Raw genomic sequence first — 25152 nt, forward strand, 5'->3', positions numbered from 1 at the left:
GGGGAGAGGAGGGGAAGAGAGAGGAGAGGAATATGTGTTTGTGCTGAAATAAGTTTTCTTCCATTGGGAAACAACTATGAAATCATTAGACATCCTCAAAGTATGGGAGAAATGAAATTACACGCAATCATGCTAATCACTCAGGTGAGTTTGAAAAATGAATTTTTGATTGTGAATTGTTCACACATGTAGCTCAATCTATATTTAGGCTTTCACTGAACACATTGATTCTTCTTCAAGTTGTACATTCAGATATGTTCATGTTTAAGCAGAAATCTTTGGATCAATCCATCAACATATCTCCTGCTACACACCAAGAAATGTGTTAGACATTAGAGATACAAATACAAAAGTGAGACCCCTCCTATCATCAGGGAGCTTATATATTCAAAGGATATATGGTGGTGGTGGTGGTTGTTTTTAAAGAAAAGGTCTTGTATAGGTTTCAACTTAATGATGGAAGGTAGCTTGTTGTAATGGATAGACAAAGAAAGAAGGAACTTAGAAAGGAAGGAAGTTAGGAAATTAGGAAGGAAGTTAGTAAGGAAGGAAGGTAGAAGGGAAGAAGGAAGGGAAGGAGGGAGGGAGGGAGGAAAAGAGGGAGGAAGGAAGGGAGGGAGGGAGGGAGGAAGGGAGGGAAGGGAGAAAGGGAAGGAGGGAGGGAGGAAAGGAAGAAGGAAGGAAGGAAGGAAGGAAGGAAGGAAGGAAGGAAGGAAGGAAGGAAGGGAAGGAATAAATGTGTATGTATGTGTGCAGATGTGGATAATTATGTTCATGTGATTCCCAATTAGAATGTAAACTCCTTGAGGGCAAGATTGTTTTTGCCTTTATTTGTATGCTAAGCACTTAGTACAGTGCCTGTAATAGAGTAAGAGCTCAATAAATACTTGTTGACTAATTGACTCTAGTTCTAGCACTCTAAATGCTGTGATGATAAATTTTGAGCAGATCTCTTATTCTAGAACTCCTAAAATTCATAACATTGTTAACAAATAGAAATAAATAATAGAGTAGGATGCCTGTGCCAGTCCCATTTCACATGCCCTCTCTGGTTTAGAAGTTGTTTTTCCTTTTTTTTTTTTTTTTTTGGTTTGTTGCTTGTTTGTTGTTTTCTAGGGACAGGGCTAGGGGTTGGACTGGATCAGTAATTTCAGTGGTAGCTAGAACTCCCAGGCAGTAAACTTGCTCCACCAATGGAGATTTCCACCCCTCCACTGCCATTCCTAGTCTTAAAGAGCAGCCTGAGCTTAGTTAGTGAGTACATGAGGGTTACACAGCCAGGAGCTGTCAGAGACTAGTCTAGAACTAATCTCTCTCTGCCTCAGAGCCTCACTCCTAACCACCCCTCCTCACTGTGTCTCTCCCTTTTATTATACTATGGGGGCAACACAATACATTATTTCTATGTGCCTAGGAATCACAACATAATGGACAATACAACTGAATTTGAGGTAGGATAAAAATACTGTGTTTTTTTAAAACTTTTCTAAGAACTTTCTTGTTCATATAATCTTCACATGCCAAGAAATCATTACTTTCTTCTCCTTTCTCTTTCTTCTGTTTCTCCTCTTCCTTCCTCCTCCTCCTCCTCCTCCTCCTCCTCCTCCTCCTCCTCCTCCTCCTCCTCCTCCTCCTCCTCCTCCTCCTCCTCCTCCTCCTCCTTCTTTTTCTTCTTCTTCCTCTTCTCCCTCCTCCTCCTCCTCCTTCTTATTCTCCTCCTCCTCCTTCTTCCATTTAAAAATATAAAAACCATTCTCAATTCACCAGCACACAAAAACAGATATCCTGCTAAATTCAATCTGAGGGCTGTGGTTTGCTGACCTCTGTCCTAAGAGCCTTCCCAGCTCTAACAATCTAGACGTCTATGTAATTATTTAGAGGTCATGGGACATCATATATAAGAGTTGACCTTGGATTCAGGAAAATCTATGTTCAAACCCTACCTCTGACTGACAGTAAAAATTGTGTTGATATCTACAAATAATATCTCATTTGATCCTCACAAAAGCCCTGAAAGGAAAACAATTATCTAGGAAGTGATTGGGAGGTATCTAGTATTATCTCCATATTGCAGATGAGGAAACTGAGGTATACAGGGGTTAAGTGACTTGCAAAAGGTCACATTAAGTGTCAGAAGCAGAATTTGACCTCAGGTCTTCCTGGCCTCAGATCTAGTGTCCTCTTCAATGTGGGAAGTCTAGGCAAGTCACAACCTCTCTGTTCACTTACATAAAACTCTAAGACTAATTGTAGTGAAGGTATCAACCTGTATTTTCTTTATTAGGCACTGCCTACTCCAATGAAACCACAGATCCATTTTTTTAAAAGTTTAAATAAAGACTCACTTTTTAAAGATTGATTTAATTTTTACAAAATATGACATTTTAAAATTTTTGATCAAAAAATAATTTAAATTTTTAAAGTTGTGATTTAAAGTCAGAATAAAAACTACAATGATGACAACAAAATCACTGTGTACTTCACTTATCTATGCCTATAAATACATGTGAACACCCCTACATCTGAGTTTCATCCCCCTTTGGCTTTCTTTCTGTTAACAATTATTCTAGTTAGTATTAGAAGTAATGGTGTCTCTATCTTCTCCCTCTTATTGGATTAAGTTAGAAGGAAAATTACGAAGACAGAAAATGGCCCTTAGCATTTGGTTTAGAGTGTGTTTGCCACCAGATCTATGCCCATCACCCACAACATCAGTGAATGACTCACATTCTAAACCAGTGCATTCCATGAGTCTTCATGGAACCCGGACAGCACTAAGATTTCTGGGACACCCTGTGCTCCAGAAGCTCCATGAGGAAGAGGAAAAATGGCTCTGAAAATTAAGTTGGGAAGGGAGGTAGGAGGCAAGAATTGCAGCTGGGAGCACAAGGCAGCGTGTCTTCTCTAAGACCTCAGTTCCATTTCCCACCTCATTGACCTTGCACAAATTCCCTTCCTATTTGGAATGTTCTCTTTCCCCACCTCTAGCTCTTAGACCCCCCCCCGCAAGATCCCTTTGAGACTCTGTGCCACCTCCTATGTAAACACCCTCTTGATGCCCTTAGTGGTTAATGCTTCCTCCCACCCTGAAATTTCTATATTCACTTATCTGTGTCTATGCCATATCCCTCCAGCAAAATGTTAGCCCGTCTAGGAAAGGGACAGTTTTGTGGTTTGTGTCTTGTTTTATTTTATTTTTAATCTATGGAATAAAACAAGCATTTTTATAACATAGTACAAAAAAAAGGTGATTGCACTTGAAATTGCAAATTTACCATGCACAACTTGCTATTTCTTTCAAATATACAACAAACTTATCATGTAAATTTTTCTTTCCTCCTTTCTAGGGATAGTTACCATTAGACACAAATAGCTATGTGTGTGTGTAATTTTACGTATATATACATACATGTAGGTGTATATGTACATGTATACACATATATGTATGTATATGTAAAATTAGTCTATATTTACTTCTTTTTATCAGTACTTTCTCTGGATGCAGATAGAATCATTCTTCATATGTCCTTCATAGTTAATTTGGGTATTTATAATAGTCAAAATAACTTATTTGCTCAAAATCGTTCTTAAAGCAATATTGCTGTTTGCGTCTTTTTCTCTCAAAATCTAATCTGGTGCCTTGCCATTAATTGGTGCTTAATAATTATGTGTTGAATTCAATTGAATTAGCTTGAACTGAGTGAAGAAAAAATAAAATAACTCTCATTTCCATACAACTTTAAGATCCCAAAGGTTTTCCTCCCAGGAACCTAAGAGGGCAGATAGCACAATGTTTATTAAACATGTTTTACAAATGAGGAAGGGAAATTGCTAACTCAACATCACTGAGTGACAACATTAAATCACAGCTCTCCTCATTCAAAATCCAGGTTTCTTTGTTTTTGTTTGGTTCGGTTTTCCATATCTAGTGCTTTCTCCTTTGCACCCATTAGACTGGAAGCTCCTTGAGGGTAGGGATTGTCTTTTACCTTTTTCTATATCCACAGTGCTTAGCTCAGTGCCTGGCACATAGTAGGTGCTAATAAATGTTTATTGACTGATTCAGTGACTATACCAAATTGGAAATGAAGTGGGTAAAAAAGTAGGGAGGGAGTGGTATTTAGTTATGCTGTAAGGTAAACTTATGTTAGGAAAAGTTATTTTAATGTGTTCCACATGAATCCAGGAATTTGTCATACTTGGTGTCCAGATAAATGGTCTGTATCCATGCAATGAGGAATGGAAAATATGCATTTTTTTCAGAAAGCTACATTGAGAAAAACATTACCATATGGTAATAATTTCCTTTCCTCAATATTCCTCCATTCTGGAAAAATGGGGGGGGGGGTAGGAAGGTAGTGAGGGCCAACTCCATCTTATAGATAGAAATCACCTGAATCTCTTGGGAAATATCTTTAGGCTGGTGTAATATTAATGGGTGTAGGTTGTGTTCAGAGAACACTAGCATTTACCTCTGATGTGAGGGCTGCCGAGCTCTTTTCCGGGCTTCTCATCCTGCTTTGGCATCTACCCGATTCACCCAATTCCCACCTGTGGCTCCAAGAAGTTATAGCATGGGCAACAGCCAAGGCAGGGGGGCCACTACTCACAGAAAATCTGACTGAAAATTTCTGGGTTATATGGCAAGAGGAGGCTACCCCTCAGGAGTCCAAGGATGCCTCCATTGTTCATCTCTATAAAAGTAAAGGAAGTAGTCCTGTGACAATCACTGGGGGGGGGTGGAGTCTTTCTCTTAGTCATTGCAAGCAACATGCTTGCCAGAGATATCCTTAATAGGCTGATCCTTCACCTGGAAGATGGTCATCTACCTGAGAGCCAGTGTGGCTTCAGAAAGGGCCAAGGATTGATCAATATGGTGTTTGCTGCCCAACAACCCCAGGAGAAATGCCAAGAGGAGAACAGGTCTGTACACAACATTTGTAGATCTGACCAAGGCCTTTGATACTGTTAGTCATGAGGACTTGTGGAAAATTATGTCAAAATTTGATTGCCTGGAGAAGTTCTTCAATATGGTACATGAGACTATTTTGGCAAGCAGATATATTGCATTCAAACAATGTGGCCAGCATTTACATTCTAGAGAAAACAGTAGAGAAATAGTAGAGAAAATAAGAAAACAAATCAACCAGTCAAACAACAAAGAACTCACACAAGGCAAGCACTCACATTGAGGTCAGAAGGTTAGGAGGCCTCAGGGTCTCTCTGAAGAACTTTGGAATCAATTGGGAGAGATGGTAGACCTTGCCACAGGACCGCTCTACATGGCATGTCCTCATCCTCAGCAAAGCAGAACTGCAGTAGCTCGAAAGAAATATGAAATGTGCAAATTTAGGACTATCTCCACTTCAAATGTTCTTATGGACTATTTCGCCTGACCTGTGGTGGAGTTTTCCAAGCTTATATCGGTCTGATCAGCCACAGTCGGACACATGGTATCTTGATTCCAACATACTGATGTCATTTTGATCCTCTTCAAGAATGAAAGACAGCAATAAACCAATGCTTAGGTTGTGTTAGCCAAACAGCAAGATGGAATTCTGTACATCAAAACCAATTGTTCAGTTGTCACTAGAGGCCCTTAGCCAGAATCAAAAGGTGGTAGTAGCAGCATCTCGCCAATGGTATTATTCCAATTGGCAATAAAATGACCCTGTTAAAACTCATTTTCAGTAGAGACATCCCTGCTAGCTGAAGGTAATCACAATGAGAGCTCCCATTCACATAAAACTTCCTTATAGCACCCCTTAGGGCTAGGTGGGACCAGGATCATTTTACCAATAAGGTAAGTGAAGGCCACAGAGGTGAGAAAGTAACACAGCTGATTTTTTTCATCCTAAGGAACTCAGGTCAGCAGAGCTGTGGGACCAGGATGACCAAAGCTGCTGCTGGTAGTACTAGGAAAGTTTCCTCGAGTCTCTCTCCCCCTGGGGCTGATGATAGGCAGCATATTGAGATGGAAAGAAAGAATGTAGGTAGCTGGCCCATTCTCCTGCTCTTATAAAATTATTGTTGTGGAAAGATGGCAAGAGAGACATACAGAGAGAGAGGGAGGGAGAAAAATAAGGGGGGGGAAGAGAGGGAGGGAGAGAAAGAGAGAGTGGGAAAAGAAGGAGGAGGGAGGAAGGAAGGAAGGAAGGAAGGAAGGAAGGAAGGAAGGAAGGAAGGAAGGAAAGGAAAAGAAGGAAAGGAAGGAAAAGAAAGAGAAAGAGATAGGAAAGAAAGAAAGAAAGAAAGAAGAAGAAGAAGAAGAAGAAGAAGAAGAAGAAGAAGAAGAAGAAGAAGAAGAAGAAGAGGAGGAGGAGGAGGAGTAAGAGGAGGAGGAGGAGGAAGAGAAGGAAGGAAGGAAGGAAGGAAGGAAGGAAGGAAGGAAGGAAGGAAGGAAGGAAGGAAGGAAGGAAGGAAGAAAAGAAAGAACAGATTTCACAGCAGAATGGTATTACTCCAAGGATTGGGCTAGGTGTGGTGATGCATGCCTGTAATCATCATTTCTCCTGGAGACGCTGAGACTGGTAGGTTACTTGAGTGCAGCTGTTCTGAGCTCTAAGGGGCTAAAACCAATCCCTGGAGGAGGGGAGAGTATTTACAGGAACAAAACTAACAAAGAATAAGACAAAGTTCTAATAGACACAGGTTCTGTGTCAGTAGAGGAAGTACTCCCACCAGAGAGCTCTACTGATGGCTTCAGGTCCTTTTAAGTATAAAAAATAAGAAAGCATGCCCTAACCCTTGGGAGCCATCCACAAATGGAGTGGGCTGTCTCTGATGGGTTTCCCTTTCATTAACAGTGAAAGCTAACTATTTATTCAGGACTTTGTTCAGTGATGGGTCCAAAGAAGTGACCTCCAAGGTCCCTTCCAACTCTGAGATTCACAGATTCTCTAATGCAGAAAGGCTCAATGGTCATGTTCCAAGGTTAACAAGAGCTGGGTCCTTGATGGCCTTCTCCTAGTCTCCCTGGTGCATCTATATGTGAGCTGAGGGACTTGGAAAGAATGGTCCTTTCCTCAAAGAGTTTATAGTCTAGCAGAGAAAATAAGAAAATCAATGAACCAGTCAAACATATATTAAGAGCTTGACTGCTTGCCTGGCACTGAACTGGCCTAGTAAGAGCTAGACAAAGAAGACTTCCCCCAATGGAATGGTCAGATGACAATGATTTGTTCCAATGACCATGAAGGCAGTTGATTCAAGCACTGTGGAGCACTTAAAGCTTGGTCAGACATCAAAGACACCAAGGTCATCTGCTATTTCCTGGGCCATGGCCAGTCCTTTTGACTTTTGTCCTACCACTGGGATTTGATGACTCTGGAAGAGAAAGTGAGGCTGATGACTTTGTGCAACTCTGCCTCACTTAAGTACATTTTATGTGCAAGTCAACAACAATATGTGAGCTCATGAGACCCTTAGATTAGCAAGTCTCAGTCAGAGCGAGGACTCGGAGCCAGACCATCTAAGTCCATAGGTCCCAACACTAAGGAGGAGTTTCTGCCTAGCTCTGCTCTAGGTCCTATTTATGATGTAGGGATACAAGAAAGCATGACACCAGCCCACAAGGAGATTTCATTTAGGTTAAAAGAAAAATCTCATACACAAAAATATGGAATGGCATGGGTCAGTGGGGAATCAGAATCTCAATCACAGGTCTGAATAGTATGGCATCGAGCCATTGATATTGTAGGAATAAAGAGACGGAGGAGATGAGGAAGAGCTGGACTTAGCAGGAGAATCTACCTGGCAGACATGAGTCTGATATGTGCTGGATCCTATGTTAATTACTAGGATACAAAGAAAGGTAAAAGACAGTCCCTGCCCTCAACATGTTTCCAATTTAATGGGGAAGACCACATGCACACAATTATATGCAAATAAGTGATTTGTAGGATAAATGAGAGATAATCAACAGAAGAAAATCACTAAAATTAACAGGGGTTGGGAAAGACTTCTTATAGAAGGTGAGATTTTAGTTAAGGAAGCCAGGGAAGCCAGAAGGCAGAGATGAGGAGGGAGAGAATTCCAGGCATGGGAGACAGCCAAGTTTCCTTGAGCCAAGAGGTGGGGTTTCTCCAGAAACCATAAGAAGTGGGGCTTGAGTTTTATCTGAAAGTATAGTAATAGGACTGGATTGGGATAGTCTGGGGCATAGGAACATTCAAGATGGGGGTAGGGTCATTAGAGTGATGTAATGGGCAGAGTATTTGACAAAAAGCCAAGAGACCTGAGGGAAGATCCTGACTTAGCCATTACTAGCTGCATTAAGCTGTAGGTAAGAGACATCCCCCCTCTTGCCACCTCACTAGTCTTATTTGTAAAACAGAGATGATAATACCAGCAGCATCTACCTCATAGAGCTATTGAGAGAATCTAATGAGATGATGGTTGTAAATTCATTGGAAGAGGATCAAAATTCCCCGTTTTCCCTGTACCAGGGATGAATTTTCCCTAAAAAGCAACAAAGCTCACCCCGGGACCTGATTGGCTTCCACCTTCCTCGATGTAGTTTCCTGGTCACCGTGAAAAGTCCCACCCACATGGAGTCAGGGGCTCCTTCAGCTTGGATTAAGTCCCAATACCCTGAAAGTAACCATACACTGTCCAGTAGACCATCCCATTTCCATATGGCCACACCTATATTGTTGCTGTGTTAAGGAAAAGTAAACCTCCTTTCATTAACTGTTTAATAACTTGTTAAGAATGCCTCATTTCATCCTCAAATCAAACCTGAACTAAGAGGGTGTTGGAGGTAGCCACTTTCCCACAAGAAGCATTTTGTAAATTAAAACCTTTTTATAGAGAGAAGTTGGGACTCAAAATCCTTTTTTTTAATTAAAAATTGTTTTCACATGTAATTGGAAATATATGTATTATATATATACATATTTTTGAAATCATCCAAACCTCCCTGTCCAGACAAATGCCATGCTTTCTCACGCTTTCCTGTGCCCTACCTACTGCATAGTGCTCCCAACTTAGGTGTGGTCACCCATATCTTCCCCAACTTGATTATAAGTTCTGAGCCACGCTTAAAATAGAAATCTGTTTTTATCTGTGATTCAATTCTACACACCTTACTGATTCAAGGGAAGGAATGTGTTGGGTGATGAAAAAATACCAGACTGGGTGTCTAAAATAAGTTAAATAAAGCACTTATGAAGCATTTACTGTGTGCCAGGCACTATGCTACACCTGGGAAGACAAATAAAAGGAAAAAGAAAGACACTCCCTGACCTCAAGGAGATTACATTCTTTTTTAATTTATTTATTTTTTCATTTTTAGTTTACAACACTCAGTTCCACAAGTTTTTGAGTTCCAAATTTTCTCTTCTTCACTCTCCTGCCCCCAAAGATGGCATGTAATCCAATATAGGTTCTACATATACATTCTAAAGCAGAAAAACAACACTGGAAAAGGAAGAAGGGGTGGAGGGTGAAGGAGGGGGAAGGGAGGCAGGGCCCTGCTCCCCTCTCCCCTCCCCACCCCCTGAGGAGAAGTACTCTAGAGAGTCTGGGTTGAACCATGACTGTGTGGATGATGCTTCCTCAAGTGGAGATTCCAGGAACAAATTCACCAATCATAAGATCAATGGAGATATTGCCAGGATGAGAAGGTCACTGGGATGGAGGGGGAGAAGCAGACAAGAAGTCAGGGACTGAGCCAAGCTGGGCACCTGGTTTCTAGTCCCAGCTCTGCCATATTCTGATTCCATGACCTTTTGTCAGTCATTTCTCCTGAGCTTCAGGGAAGGCTTCCCAAGGAGGTATGACCTCAGCACAACCTTGATGGAAGAGAAGGATTTTGAAAGGAAAATATGAAGAAGGAGGGAATCCCAGTGTGAGGTACAGCCTGGGAAAATGTATTGAAGTGGGAGATGACATCTCCAGTTTGGGGACAACTGAGTAGGAAAGTTTGGCTGGAGTTCAGTGTGTGTGAGGGAGAGCTATGTGAAATAAGGCTGGAAAGGTGGGATGGAGACTGATTGTGTAGGGCCAGGTTATGCTGGTACTCCAGGAATGTAAAGAGAAGGTCAGAGCTGGGAAGGACCTTGGAACATAGAACAGAGAAGATCAGAGCTGGGAAGGACCTTGGAACATAGAACAGAGAAGGTCAGAGCTGGGAAGAGCCTTGAAACATAGAATGCAGAAGGTCAGAGCTGGGAAGGACTTCAAACCATAGAACAAAGAAGGTCAAAGCTGGGGAGATCTTGGAACATAGAACAGAAAAGGTCAGAGCTGGGGAGATCTTGGAACATAGAACAGAAAAGGTCAGAGCTGGGAGACACCTTAGTATAGAGAGCATGGAATGTCAGAGCTAGAAGTATACTGAGGCCCAGGAAAGTTAACTACTATCTAAAAAATAAGATGTTATAAATACCCTCACAACATAAAATATATAAAGCCAGAGTTGGTTACAGTCAGAACTTTGAGATCACTTTAAGGAAAACTTTTTCTTTCACAGATGAGGATACTGAGGTCTAGGAGGGCATGTGACATATCAAAAGTGATAGAGCTAGTGAGTGTCAGGACCACAAGTAGAACCCAGGCTTCCTAAAACCCAGTCTGGCCTCTCTCCACCTTCCCACACACTCATTACTCCTGATACGGTGAGAGGAAGGGACGTGGGGCATGAATAAGAAGGAAGTTTCTACTTTGAGCATGGCCACAGAGAAGCCACACACATTCACACATGCAGACACACACACACACACACACACACACACACACACACACACACACACACAAACACATACACACAACTCCCCCAAACACACACATTTATACTCAACCACACAGTTTGGCTCCTGACTTGCTTGGTGGCAGTAGGAGCTGCTTCTTGCCTTCCAGGTCAACCTACCCGAAGTCACCCTGCTCTGATTCAGATGGCTGTGGTTTCATTTGTATTTTGAACATCAAAGGGGGATGTCACGGCCAGTGCAAGGCCTGTTTTCTCCATCTCCTCTCCATGGTTGTCTCTTCTTTCCTCGGGACATCCTGTCCCGTGCTGGATGAGGGAATAGCTCTGCCCAACTGTTTACAAGTTTTTCCAACCTGAATGGCTAATGACTTTAACACATCCCGTTTTCAGCTCAAGTTGAGGCTGTCAGAGTGACTCATGCTTCCTTTATATAGAAATTCTAGCCATGTTTCAAAGGGAATGGAACTGTCAAAGGCATTTAGTTGCTGGGAAGGAGAGGGAGCCATTCTTCCTCTGAGGTTTTCAGGAAGGCTGTGTGTGACGAGGCAGGGAGGCCAGCCAAGGAGGTGGGTCTGGCAACCTTCAGGACCAGCCTCCCTGCAGGCCTGGGCCTGCCAAAGGTCAAGCAAGCACTTCTTAGTGCTTGAAAAGGCCTCAACAACAAACAGGGAATTGGTCTTCCATAGTTCTGTAGCAACCTAAATGGGCCAACAAAAGAAAGTTCATCATGGCCCAGTGCCAATAGCCCATCCCCAGGCAGCAGGAAAATGGTTCTAAGCTTCCTTCACTCTCCTTACCAAATGCTATGGACTTAAGAATCTGTCAGTCGATCATCAAACATTCCTTAAGTACCTACTGTGTGCCAGGTCCCATGCATTGTGAAGGGGATAAGAGTACAAAAAAATGAAACACTTCCTACTCTAGGCCTGACCAGCCTGTTGAGGGGAAAGAGTACTCAGCTAGGAAATGCAAGATTTATTCTGTTCACAATCCTCTGGATGAATCACTTCACCTCCCTGTGACTCCGTGTCCTAACCTGCAAAATGGGCATGCCCGCCACATGTTGTAGATCAAATGAGGTGACGGAAGAAAACACATTACGAGGGACAGAGACAAAGTAAAACTTATGACACAGATCAGTTAATCAACTAGAGTTGATGAAGGACTGAAAATGTTCCAGGTGGAGAAATAGATAGGGTGCTAAACTTGAAGTCGGAAAGCTCTAAGCTCTAATCCAGGCTCAGACACTTACCAGCTGTGTCTGGGCAAGTCACTTAACCTTTGCCTGTCACAGTTTCCTCATCTGAAATATGAGTGTGCTGATAGCATCTCCCTCCTAGGGTTGCTGTGAGGACCCAGTGAGATAACACCTACCAAGGGCTTTGCAAACCCAAAATCACTATCTAAATGTTAACTCTTAGTAGTAGTAATCATCCTACTCCAAACACTTAGGTCCCTAGGGGAATGCCAGACTCAAATAGAAATGGATCCCTGCAGGCTAGCTACTTCAAAAACCACAAATCAGCATTATCTACATTGCATTGTATTTTCATTCTGTGAAACATCTCCCAGTTACAATGCAGTCTGGTTCAGGCCTCACTTGGCAGTTTTCATGACTGCTTGGTGCCATCATGGGCCCATGACACCTTCCACCTACTTTGTTCTGTTCCAGGCTTCTCAGTTCCAGGTTCCAGCTTAGTGTCTGGAATACAGCAGGCACTTAATAAATGCTCATTGGATGAATGAAAACTCACCAAGGCTCAGTTTCCTCATCTATAGAATGAGGCTGATATTAGCACCTACCTCTCCAGGCTGCTGTGAGGATGAAGCAAGAGCCTCATGACTTTTTTAAGTCTGGAAGTGACGTAAAGGTGAGCTAATCCAATGGCCGCTGAATTCCTCTATAATGCTGAGATCTCACGATTTCATAACAGCAAAGTACTATACTAATGAGGTTTATTATTGTGATGATAATAAGAGTTATAGAGAAATATATTCTATTATATTTTTATTATAAGGTGAATGTATTTTAACAGGAATTTATCAAAAATTCCAGAAGAGAAGCAGCCACCCAGCTAAGTTCTCCCAACATTCCCCTCCAAACAACTTTAAAATGACACCTCAAATCTAATTCTGGAGTGGCAAAGGTAACAAAATGTCAGGGTGAGACATTTTTCCAGCCCAAGACAACTTAGGAGGTTAGCAGGAGAGGTCTGTGACACCAGGGTGGGGGCCCACCCAGAGCCCATGGAGCAGCAACACCAACAACGGGGTCTCAAAGGTAGCAGCAATAGCAGCAGGAGAAGCTTTGGGATCTCTCAGCCCAGAGATAGTAAGGGGTCATCAACTGGTCAGAAAGACATTACAGAGAACCCAGCTGGCACTGAGAACAGGACCTGGCACTGTTTAGCAATTTCATTGCCCCGTACAGAGTTCTGGTCACAATCCCAGGGCAGAGAGGAGCATTAGTGCTTGCAGCTACAGGGGACCAGGGACCCTTCCTAGGTAAAGACCAGAATGCAGAGTACTCTCTCCCCAGATCTCACCACCTTGGAAGCATCAAAAACTTGCAGACCTTCAGATCTAGTTCTGAAAACAATAGCACAAAATAGTCTAAGTTTGAGACAGTCCACCACATCCCCAGGTGAGCAGAGCCCAACTTTAACCTGTAAAATGGAAGCATGGATTAGAATGGATTAGAAACCAGAATCCAACAATATGTTGTTTACAAAAAACACAGTAGAAACAGAAAGACACACAAAGAGTTAAAATAAAGGGATGAACAGGATCTCTTGTGCTTCAGCTGAGGTTAAAAAAAAGGCAAGAGTAGCAATCATGATCTCAAACAAAACAAAAGGAGTAAAATTACATTTTGCTAAAGGGTACCATAGACAACAAAGTAATATCAAAAAAATTTATAGCAAGGTTCTCAATAAAGGCTTCGTTTCTCAAATATATAGGGATTTGAGTCAATTTTATGAAAATAAGAGCCATTTCCCAATTGATAAACAGTTAAAAGATATGAACAGGTAGTTATCAGAGAAAGAAATCAAAGCAATCTATAGTAATATGAAAAAATGATCTAAATCACTATTGATTAGAGAATGCTAATTAAAACAACTCTAAGGTACCACTTCACACCTATCAGAAATGAAAAATGGTGGAGGGGATGAGGGAAAGTAAGCACATTAATGAATTGTTGGTGGAATAGTGAACTGGTCCAACCATTCTGGAGAACAATTTGGAACTATGCCCAAAGGGCTATAAAACTGTGCATATCTGTTCACCCAGCAACACCACTACTAGGTCTGTATCCCAAAGAGATCATTAAAAAGGGAAAAGGGCCCACATGTACAAAAATATTTATAACAGTTCTTCTTGTGGTGGTAAAGAATTGGAAACCATCCTACATTGAAGAATCGTGGTGGGTTTTAGTATGAACACCATATAAAACATTCCATTCTCATGCCCTAATCTTTTGGTGTGGCAGCTAGTGGTGAGTGGGTAGAGCGCTGGGCCTGGAGACACAAAGATTTCTCTTTCTGAGTTCAAATCCAGTCTCGGACACTTACTAGCTATGTGACCCTAGGCAAGTCACTTCACCTTGTTTGCCTCAGTTTCTTCATCTGTAAAATGACCTGTAGAAGGAAATAGCAAACCACTCCAATATCTTTGCCAAGGAAACCCCAAACAGGGTCACAGTGAGTCCAGTGAGTCAGACAAGACAACGGAAATCATATGATTATCTCAATAAATGGAGGAAAAAAGCCTTTGACAAAATACAACACCCATTCCCATTAAAAATACTAGAGATCACAGGAATAAATGAAACTTTCATTAAAACAATAAGTAACATCTTTCTAAAACCATCAGTAAGTATTATCTATAAAGGGGATAAGCTAGAAGCCTTCCCAATAAAATCAGAGGTGGTACTAGAAATGCTAGCTATAGCAATAAGAGAAGAAAAAGAGATTGAAGGAATTAGAATAGTCAATGAGGAAACAAAACTATCACTCTTTGCCGATGGTATAAAAGTATAGTTAAAGAATCCCAGAGAATCAGCTAAACAGCTAGTTGAAATAATTAAAAGCTTTAGCAAAGTTTCAGGACACAAAATAAGCCCACATAAATCATCAGCACTTTTATATATTACCAACAAAATCTAACAGCAAGAGACAGAAAGAGAAATTCCATTTAAAATAACTGTAGACAACATAAAATACTTGGAAGTCTCCCTGCCAAGACAAACCCAATTACAAAACATTTTCACATGCATGAAGTCATAACTAAACAATTGGAAAAATATTAATTGTTCAAGGGCAGGCCAAGCCAATATAATAAAAATGACAATTCTACCTAAATTAATCTACTTATTCAGTGCCATACAATCAAACTACCAAAAAATTATTTTATAGGGCTATAAAAATTAATAACAAAATTCATCTGGAAGAACAAAAGCTCAATAATATCAAGGAAATTAGTGAAAAAATGAGAAAGAAGGTGGTCCAGCCATGCCAGATCTCAAACTGTATTATCAGTGGTAATTATTAAAACAATCTTGTACTGGCTAATTAGGTACACAATATATTATAGTAAATAACCACAGTATGTATTTGATAAACCCCAAGATCCAAGCTTTGGAGACAAAAACTCATTATTTGACAAAAACTTCTGAGGAAACTGGAAAACAATATAGCAGGTATAGATCAACATCTCACACTATATACCCAAATTAAGGTCAAAATGGTTACCTGATTTAGACGTAAAGGACAATACCACAAGCAAATTAAGGGAGCAAAGAATAGTTTACCTGTCAAATCTATGAATAAGGGAAGAATCTGGGGACAAACAAGATATAGCAAGCATTACAAAATGTAAAATAGATAATTTTGATTATATAAAATTAAAAAGTTTATTCACAAACAAAATCAATGCAATTAAAATTAGAATGAAGGCAGAAAACTGGGGGGTGGGATTTTTGTAGAAAGTATCACTGATAAACATGTCATTTCTCAAATATATAAATAATTGATTCAAATTTATAAGAATATGAGTCATTCCCAGGTTGACAAATGGTCAAAGGCTATGAAGAAGCAGTTTTCAGATGAAGAAAACAAAGCTATCTGTAGTCAAATTAAAAAGTGTTCTAAATCACTGTTGATTAGAGAAATGCAAATTAAAACAACTCTGAGGTACCACCTCACACCCATCAAATTGGCTAATATTGCAAAAAAAGGAAAATTGATAAATGCTGGAGAAGATATGGGAAAACTGGGACACTAATGCACTGTTGGTGGAGTTGTGAACTTATCCAACAATTCTGGAGAGCAATGTGGAACTATGCCCAAAGGGCTATGCATACCCTTTGATCCAGCAATACTACTACTAGGTCTATATGCTAAAAAGGTCAAAAAGTTGATGGGGACAATATATTTGTACAAAAGTATTTATAGCAGCTCTTTTTGTGGTGGCTAGGAATTGGAAATTGAGGGGATGCCCATCAATTGGGGAATGGCTGAACTAGTCATGGTATATGATTGTAATGGAATACTATTGTACTGTAAGAATTGATGAACAGGAATGACTGGAGCAGAACCAGGAGAACATTGTATACAACCACAGACATATTGCTTCTGTGATGACTAACTTTGATAGACTTGGCTCTTCTCAGCAATACAAGGTTCAAAGACAGCTCCAAAGGACTCATGATGGAAAGAGCTATATATATTCAAAGAAAGAATTATGGAGTTTGAATGCAGATTGAGGCAAACTATTTGCTCTCTCTTTTTTTCTCTTCTTTTTTTTGGTTTTGTTTCTTCTTTCTCATGATTCATTCCATTGGTCATAACTTTTCTTTAGAACTTGACTATTGTGTAAATAAGTCTAATGAGAAGGTATATGTAGAATGTACATCAGATTCCATGCCATGTTGGAGGGAAAGGGGAAGGGGAGGGAAGGGAAGAAAATTTGGAACTCAAAAACTTGTGGAACTGAGTGTTGTAAACTAAAAATTAAAAATCTTTTAAAAAGAAAGAAATGAAATGCTGAGAAGGATGATTTCAGAAAAACCTGGAAAGACTTTGAAGAACTGATTTAAAAATGAAGTGAATAGAACCAAGAGAACATTGTACACAGTAACGGAAATATTGTACGAAGAATAACTGTGAATGACTGTGAATGTATTCTCACCAATATAGTGATCCAAGACAATCCCAAAGGACCCATGATGAAAAATGACATCTGCCTCCAGAGAAAGAACTGATGGTGTCTGAATGCCAACTAAAACATACTATTTTCTCTATCTGTCTTACTTACTTCCTTTCTTGCTTTTTTATTGAGTTTTCTTGCATAAAATGACTAACATGGAAGTATTTTACAGGATTGCGGGTGTATAGTCTATGTTAGATTGCTTACCATCTGGGGGGTGAAGAGCAGGAAAGGGGTGGGGTAGAATTTGAAGCTCAAAACTGAAAAACAGCAATGAATGTTAAAAATTGTTTTTATATGTAATGGAGGGAGAAATGAATTATGATGTACATGAAAAAAGTAATAACGAAGGAGATTCTTTCAGAAAAACCTCAGAAGAACGACAGGAATTTATGCTGAGTGAAGTGAGCAGAACCAGATCATTGTAGACAGTAACAGCAATATTTTAACAATGATCAACTATGAAAGACTTAGGTGCTCTGATTATTACCTCAATCCAAGATAATTCCAAAGGACCCATCACGAAAAATGCTATCCACCTCCAGAGAGAGAATGGATCAACTCTGAACATAGATTGAAGTATAATTTTTTCACTTCCTTTATTTTTCTTTTTTGTTTGCAATATGCCAAATACAGAAATGTTTTGCATGATTCACATGTATGATTGAAATCATAGGCACAGTCAAAGGAGAAAGAATCCAACCATAGAAACCTATTTCAGGAAAAAAAAAAGATGATTGGGGTTCATCTTCAGAGTGGGAGGTTGAAGTCAAGAAATCCCCAAAGAGTAACATCAAATGATCACCTGCCCAAAAGGAATTTATAGAAGATCTTTAAAAAGACTTTAAAATCAAGTAACAGAGATGGAGGAAAAAAAATTAAAAACTAAAATAATCTAAGAAAAACAAGAAGGTTATGAAAGGAAAGTTAACCAATTAGAAAAGGAGATCAATTGTCTCAAGGAGAAAAATGACACCTTGAAAATTAGAATTGGGCAAAGTGAAGCCAGTGAAATTGTAAGAGCTCAAGAAATAATTGAACAAAACTTGAATAATGACAAAAATAGAAGAGAAAGTGAAACATCTTGTAATAAAAACAATAGATTTGGAGAATAGATCAAGAAGAGAAAATATAGAAATAATCAGACTAACTGAAAGTTGTGATGAAAAAAAGAATCTTGATACAATAATACAAGAAATAATTAAAGAAAATTGTCCTGAAGCATTTGAACAAGATAGGGAAGTAGAAATAGAAAAAATCTGTCAAACACTACTTAAAAGAGATCCTATTAGGAAAACTTATAGGAATATCATAATCAAATTCTGAAACCCCTAGCCCAAGGATAAAATATTAAAAGCAACAGGATTAAAACAATTTAAATATGGGGGGTTGGAGCCAAGATGGTGGCTTGAAAACAGGGACTCGCTTAAGCTCTCCCCCAAATCCCTCCAAACACCTGTGAAAAATGACTCTAAACAAATTCTAGGACTACAGAATCCATGAAATAACAAAGGGAAACAAGTCTCCAGCCCTAGACAGCCTGGATGGTCACTGGGAAGGGTCTATCACACTGTACTGGGAGCGGAGCACAGCCCAGCGTGGGCTGCACCAGGACAGACCAGATGCTGAGGAAATGGGGTGGAGCAGGCCTCAGGGCCCTGAATCACTGAACTGTGGCAATTACCAGACTTCTTAACCCACAAACGCCAAGGACACTGGAGCAGGGCAGTGGGAAAATTGCTGAATCTGGGTGAGAGAAGTTCGTGGTCCAGCCCCAGCCCTGGGGGTGGCAGGTGGCAGCTGTAGGAAGCTCTGGTGGCTGCCTCCAGAGCTCCAGCAGCAGCTGCTTCTGGCCCCAGGCCCACACAGTGGGAGGAATCAAGCAGCAGATCAGAGTGGGAGTGCAGGGATCCATTTGCTGGTGCAGAAGAAGGATTATCTTGCTTTGCCCTGCTTGGATCTGGGTCATGGTGCTGGATGGCAGTTCTTGGGGGAGGAAGAGCACTGGTGTGCAGAGCTCATGGTGACTGAGGAGAGGGAGTCTTCCTGGTAGTTACACAGTAGAAAGGAGTACTTACACTCACAGACCAGAGCACAAGCCAGGAGAGGAGTATCATACCACCTCAGAATAGAAGTAGTGCTGAAAATAGCAGTGTGAAACCCCTGAAGCTTGGGACAAAGGACTCCCCACTCTGAAAGTAGTCGTACCATGACAAAAAGCTCAAAAGTCAAGTAATTGGCTGGGGAAATGAGCAAGCAGTGTAAAAGGACTCAGACTATAGAATCTTTTTCGGTGACAAAGAAAGATCAAAATATACAGCCAGAAGAAGTCAACAAAGTCAAACAGGCTACATCAAAAACCTGCAAGAAAAACATGAATTGGTCTCAGGCCATGGAAGAGCTCAAAAAGGATTTGGAAAATCAAGTAAGAAAAGTAGAGAAAAAATGGGAAGAGAACTGAGAGTGATGCAAGAAAATCATGAAAAATAAGTCAACAACTTGCTAAAGGAGACCCAAAAAAATACTAAAGAAAATAACACCTTAAAAATAGACTAAGCCAAATGGCAAAACAGCTCCAAAAAGCCAATGAGGAGAAGAATGCCTTAGAAGGCAGAATTACCCAAATGGAAAAGGAGGTCCAAAAGACCAATGAAGAAAATACCACTTTGAAAGTTAGAATGGAGCAAGTGGAAGCTGGTGACTTTATGAGAAATCAAGAAATTATAAAACAGAACCAAAAGAATGAAAAAATGGAAGACAATGTGAAATATCTCATTGGAAAACAATTTTAATATGATGGTGCCACAATTAGAATTACATAAGACCTAGCAGCAGAGACATCAAAGGACCGCAGGTCTTGGAACACAATATATAGAAGAGCAAAAGACTTGGGGCTCTGGCCAAAAATGTCATGCCCTGCAAATTTAAGCATTATCTTGAATGAAAAAACATGGATATTCGATAAAAAACTCTCAGACTTTCCAGACTTTCTTAAAAAAAAACTGAACTTAATAGAAGATTCAACATACAAGAACCAAAAGAAATATAAGGTACATACCAAAGACTGACTATAAAGGATTCATAAGATCAGACTGTTTACCTTTGATATAATGTAAAATGTATGACTAAGGTTCTTAATAATAATTGACAAGCTCATAAGAAAGGGTGGGGTAATCCTGACTATGATATGAATTTAAAAAGTAAAACCATTTAGAAACAGCAAAAAAGAGTAACTATTTTATACAAAAGAGGTACAAGAGGAAGAAAGGATACAGAGGAATTAGATGGGGGTGGAGGGCTGGTAGTTCTGATAACCTGCTTTCATTGGGAATGGGTTTAAGAGGGGACAATACATACATACTTCTAAGAGTATAAAGTTCTTCTAAATTTTGAAGAAATAAAATGGTAGGGGTATAGAAAGGGGGAGAGGATAAGGGAGGGGATTTTTAGAAGGGAGAATGAGGGAATAGGTAAAAGGGGGTATAGAAAGGTGTTTAGATTTATGAGAATGGGAGGATAGGGGAGGGATCCTTGGAGGGGTGTAGGCAAGTAATAAGAGAGCAATGTAGTCAGTAGAAGTAAAGTAGAGGAATCTGGAGAGATAGGAAACAAGAGACATACACAAATATAAAAACAAAGATCAGGAGTAGAGTATGTTTGGGAAAGTATATGTCTATATATGTATGTATATATGTATATGTGTATGTATATATCTATAGCTATAGAGAAACATATCTAAACTTTATTATAGCCTTCAGGGGTGGGGTGGGGGAGGGAAAAAAAGAACAAAGTAAAAAAGTGCGCAGCAGAGAACAAAAGAAAACTCACAAGGAAGCAAAGAAAAGATGGACAATTCTCAACCCAAAATGTCTTATTTATCATATAGGCTTTCTTGAAATAAAAAGCTACTGTTATATATTTTGAATCCTCTCTTACGTTCTGCTATGCACACAACATGCTTTTTTTCTTTCTTTGTATTCAAGTTTAAATATTTAAGTTTACAATGAGTTTTGTTCCTTTTCTCTATTCTGTATTTGTGTTCTGGCCCTTGAGTCTAAAATAAAATTAAATTTTAAAAAATGAAACCATATTACTTATCTTCTCAATAGGTGGAGGAAGGGCTAGAAGGAGAAAGAATTCAGAATTTTTTTAATTTTTTAAATATTTTTAAATAAATATTTTTTAATATTTTAAAATAAATATTTTTAAAAGATTAGATGGGCAGAAGTATGAAACATTAATATGAGAGGTAAAGGGAGAGACTAGAGGCAGAAAGACCAACTATAATGCTAGCATAATAGTCTAGTGAGATGCTGAAGGCTTCATTGTCATAGTAGTTTTAAAAAGTGGGGGGATGGATATGAAAGAAATTATAGAAGTTGAATCAATGAGACTTGGCAACTAATGAGATATGGGCATATTAGAAGAGTCCAAATGACTCCAAAATTGCAAACCTAGATCACTAGGATGATGGTAGGGCCATCAAGGGAGAAAAAAAAAACTACAATGGAGAGTCCAGGGTTTTTGTTTTGTTTATTTGGTAAAGGGGTTTTTTTTGTTGTTGTGGAAAATGCTGCATATAATCCTAGGCATATTGAATTTTGAGGTATTGGTTTCAGCTGCAGGTAAAATTATCCAACAGGCAAATGGAAATAGAAGAATGGAGCTTTGGGGAAAGGGCTGGGGTGAGCCAATAGGATAAATTACTGATTCTAAGTCCAAGACTGCCTAGGTGAAAATTTTGTTCTCCTAGTCCCCCATCCTCATTTACCTCAACTCTTCTCTGAGTTTCTATTCCACTCTGACTTCTTGCACTTTACAGACCACCTGTTCTATTTTTGGAAAAGTTTTCCTTCACATGTGGCCTCTTCCTCTCAAATGTCTTCCATCTTCAAACAAATACATAAGTAAAGGGCTCAGTTCTTTTTTTTTAGTTTTATTACAAATATCCATGAAGCCATTCGCATCACAAACTACTTACGCTTTTTGTTGATGCTAAATACAGGGATGGAGTTGGGCCTATAGGGAGCTCTTTCTTCCAGTGTAAGTTGTTAACCCTTTTGCAACCTATAACTCAGAGTTGCCTAGATCTCAGGCCCTAGAGCAATGAGAGGTTAAAAGGATTTGCCCAGGGTCACACAACCAATATATGTCAGAGACAGGACTTGGACCCAGGTTTTCCTGGCTTCTAGGTTTGCTCTCTATCCAACATACCAAGCTGCTTCTCCAAACATAGCAGCAGCGAATGTGATAAATAGGAAAGACTCATCTACACAATTGGCAAGTCCTAACCATGTGACCTCCATGATTGCTCTCTTCCTGATACCCTGTAATACTACCAACATTCAGGTCCTCATCACCACTCACCTGAACTATTGTTAAAGTCCCTTAATTTTCTCCCTGCCTTGTCTCTCCTTCCTTCTTATCCATCTTTCATACAGCCACTCAAACAGCTTCTTAATACACACGTTCGATGCTATCACTGATTCTACTCTAAATCATACTGAGGCTCCCTAGTACACATGGGACAAAATATCAGATCCTCAGACTAATGTTTAAGACCATCTGTAATTTGCTCCAATCTACCTTTTTGGACTAATTTGATATTATTCTCCTTCCCAGAATAATTCAGCCAATTTAACAACTTAAAGATCTCATTCTGCCCCCTCCCAACATTCAGATGCTTAGAACAAATGTCCTCCTCATCTCTGCCTGCTGAAATCCATTTCTTTCCTTCCAGTCTTACTTAACTCAGGTGCTCCTTCCTCCAGAATTACTGCATGATGGCTCTAAGTGGGAGCGGGATGGGGGATGGGGAGGATGAAACACATTCGAGCAATCATAGGATCATAGATTTAGAACTGGAAGGAAGTCATCCATCCCAACCCTCTCATTTTATAGATGTGGAAATTGAGATAGGGAACCCAAGTGACCCACCCAGAATTATACAACTAGTGAGAGTCTAAGGTAGGATTTGAACCCAGGTCTTCTACATTTCAGTCCAGCATTCTATTCACCACTTGCTGCCCTTCAGATGATCACATGAGCACAATTATCTCTAAACAGCCTTATTTATCCAAAGGAAGAATTCAAGATACCCTAAACTACCAGATCACTTTCCAGGTGCATGAATTAGGAATCTGTTTTCAGGTAAGATCTGAGCTAGACAGCTCTTCCAGCTCTGAGGTTCTGTGATTCTATTATATTGTGACTCAGGACAAATGTCAAAGGATCACAAATCTGGAGCCTGCCGTCATCTGATGCAGACTCCTCTTTTTTACCTTGAGGAAACTAAGGCCCAGAGAGGCAAAGGGATTGGCCCAACCTCACATAACTAGTTAGCAGTAAGTGACATTTGGACTGGGTCCTCTGAGTCCTTTCAGATTCTTGGGCCCACTGAGTCCTTGGCAATAGGCCCCAGATATCTTGGAAGAGGATATTGAGCTCACACCTTAGCTTTCATATCACTATCTCTAGGTAGGAATGTTTCCCATCTCCCTAGTATTTCTATATTTGTACTTGGTGCTAAAAGAATGTATACGTTGTCCCCACGGAAATCCAGAACATGCCAATTCTGGAGCAAAAATTAGCCAACACATACTGAGAATATAAAATTCAAGTTGGCATACAGGTTGAGGGAAAGGTTGACACCAAGATCGCTGAGGACATTGGATTGACCAATGATGGAAGGTGGGGCCACCATCCAGAGTTCTCTCATTGCCCTGCATGCAACTGGTGGTTTCATTTCCCACCAGGCAGCCCTCCTCTGCACTTCTCCATCATTCTCCTGCACTGGGTACCTTCCACCCTCTCCTATGCAGCTTTTACAACTTCTTTTTTTGTGTTCTCTTCCCTTCTTGGATTGTAAGCTCCTTGAGAGTATGATCTGTCTTTCTTTTCTGTATTTGTATTCCCAGTGCTTAGAACAGTGTCTGTCACATAATAGGTATTTATTGAATGTTTGTTATTATGTTATTATACAGTATATTATAACATTAAGATTATACTTATTATAACTTATCCGTAAATGAGATCTCCCATTTCTGCTGTTTCCTTACAACATTCCTAGGAGGTAGCTAGGTAATATCAGTATCATTACCCTGTTCTACAAATGTAGATACAGAGGCTCAGAGAGAAGTGACTTGATCCCAATTCACATAGTGAAGGTCAAGGTTAGGATTCAAACCCATGTCCTCTGACACAAAGTCTAGGACTCTGTAAGTTGTGAGTCATTTGTAGGTGGGATCTGGTATTATCATCATATGAAATGGAGGACCCTGAGCTATTTGGTTCTGTAAGAACCCACTATCTTTATTACCATTTAAGACCCAAAGGGAAATATAATTCTGCTGCTCCAACCAGCCAGTGAGGAATCATTTGCAAAGGGTTCCCCATGGTGTTGGGCAGCATGTGTGATGTGGTATATATGAAAACACACATACACACACCATCACCATCACCATCACCATCACCATCACCACCACTAGCACACTATGGAAAGCTTTTCTTCACCTTTGACATCCTGATAGGATTTGCAAAAACTTACTTCAGCAAAATGAATTCTCTTTGGAAGCCCGGAAGAATTGAAGGCAATATGATTGGTCAAAGAATGGAAGAGAAAGAATAGGAGAAAGGAAAAGAAGGGAGAGAAAGATAAAAAGGAGAGAAGAAGGGGAAGGAGAAAATGAGGAAGAAAGAGGAATGGAAGGAAGGAGGAGGAAGAGGAAGATGATGAGGAGAAGGAGAAGGAGAAAAAGAAGAAGAAGAAGAAGAAGAAGAAGAAGAAGAAGAAGAAGAAGAAGAAGAAGAAGATGATGATGATGATGATGATGATGATGATGATGATGGCTGCTATGGTGATGAAGAAAGAAAAAGAAAAGGAAGAGAAGGGAAGAGAATAGAAGGGAAGGAGGAAGGGAAGAAGGGAGGGAAGAAAGCAGGAGGAGGGGTGGGGGAAGTAGAAGAAAAGGAGAGGTTATCAATGCAGTAAGTGCATGGGGGAGACAGCGTTAGTGGCAGGAGCAGATCAACCCTGGCCAGCAGAAGAGCCACCCTTTCCCTATAGAATGTAGCAAAGGCAGATGAAGATGGATGAATGCAGCTATTTTGCCTCAGCTCACTACGTATTTTAAACTATTTTGCAAATGTTTACAATTTAAGGGAGAAAAAAATCAATAAAATGAATGTTACCATTTTTTCCTGTTCCATGATTAAACTCATAAATTCTGGGACAA

The sequence above is a fragment of the Trichosurus vulpecula genome, chromosome 3 (genome assembly GCF_011100635.1).
Source record: "Trichosurus vulpecula isolate mTriVul1 chromosome 3, mTriVul1.pri, whole genome shotgun sequence".
NCBI classification, from domain to species: Eukaryota; Metazoa; Chordata; class Mammalia; order Diprotodontia; family Phalangeridae; genus Trichosurus; species Trichosurus vulpecula.